Genomic DNA, 1683 nt, shown 5'->3' on the forward strand with positions numbered 1-1683 from the left:
CCCTGCTGTAAAGAATTCATTTGGTGAGAGGGAGTGAAACGACTTATCTGACTGTACTGTTGTGGCCCGTTATATTTGTTCCATTTCTTTCCCTTGTGATGATTTCCATTATATTTCCTGTTGTTCGGATGCTAGTAATTACCGTTGTGATTTATTGGTGAATTAACGTACTGTCGCTGTGTGTTTTGATAAATCGGGTTATATCTATTCTGGTTTGGACATTTACTATGTGGTTTTGCATTGCGGCGGTTGAAATTATTATGATTGCTGTAAGGCTGAGCGTTTGGTTGTCCCGTATTATGTTGGTACGACATTCCGTTGACACAGTTGGCTACATGCTGTTGCGAAGCGGGCGGTCCATTATTGTAATTATTCCTCGCACTCACACACACGTCCTCATAGATCATATCCAAATTATCAAGAACGGAAAGAAAGACTTCTTGGTCCTCTACACTCACATTAACTAATTTTTCCCTTATTGACACAGAAAGTTTTGACTTTAAGATCATGATGACATCTATGGTTGCAATGAGCGTGTCCCAATACTGAATTTTACGTAGATATTTTTCGAAATAACGCCTCAAACCTCCTAACTTGGTGCTGAAAGTTTCGGCGACATAAACCTCCTTTCGGAGTCTTAATTGTATACCAGAACTCCAAAATTTATTCAAAAAATGACTTTCTAAATCTGCCTAGGTGTGACATTTCTCTATAATTTCAGTACCCAAAATTGATCCTTCGCAGTGTACATATACTAATATGAACTGTATTCGCTGTCTGTCGTTCCATGATTCTGGAAAAGCACCTGTAAATGATTTTAGAAATACCATTGGATGTAGATTTTGTTTTTCAAATATAAAAGGCTGGAAAACTCTGTTTCAGCACACACTCATCTCGCATTAGTTCAACGAGTGTCAGTTGATCGGTATGGCTACGTGACGTTGAAGCTTTATCACGCGTATTATTTACAGTTGGTGAGAATTGTACCTGGTACTCGGGAAATTTTGTACACGGCTGCACGTTCAGAGATCGTGAATAGTTACAATTGAAAGAAAACAGCCCTCGGGCACTATTTTTAACGAATTAACCGGGTTTCAACACTGCCAGGAGTGTCTTCCTTAGAATTTAAGTCAAAAAATGGTCTATAACATGGTCACAGAATTATGACTAAAAACGTATGATACAGAGTATAAGTACGGAATCATCGTTAAAGACTGGCAGTGCTTATATGTCATTTATAAAATAATAAATATGCCAAGAGGCCATTAGTCACAAAGATATTTAAGATAAAGAAAACTGTGAAGGCGAGCCACTAAGGGCTGCTCGTTACTCGCGTGGTGCAGCTTGCAAAACGGACTGAGGTGCCCGCGTAAACAAATGCGGCCAGGTGAACATGGCACTGCAACGAGCGCGCCATCTAGTAGCCGTAGATACAATTAGGCTACTTCACATTGACATATAGGCAGAAATAATTATAAATAAACAGTATTTGGTACATAATGGAAAGCAATGTTTGTTTGATAGTAGCATACAACATAACATTTTTCCTAGATCAAAGTTTATAACATTAAGATAAAACATGAAAACATCATAATGAGAATGTGGATAGGACTGAATGACAACTTGTAGAAAGCAATAGTGACGTGAAATGCAGCTAAGAAACATTTGATAATTAAAAAACAT

This window comes from Schistocerca serialis, chromosome 3 (genome assembly GCF_023864345.2).
Source record: "Schistocerca serialis cubense isolate TAMUIC-IGC-003099 chromosome 3, iqSchSeri2.2, whole genome shotgun sequence".
Taxonomy (NCBI): Eukaryota; Metazoa; Arthropoda; class Insecta; order Orthoptera; family Acrididae; genus Schistocerca; species Schistocerca serialis.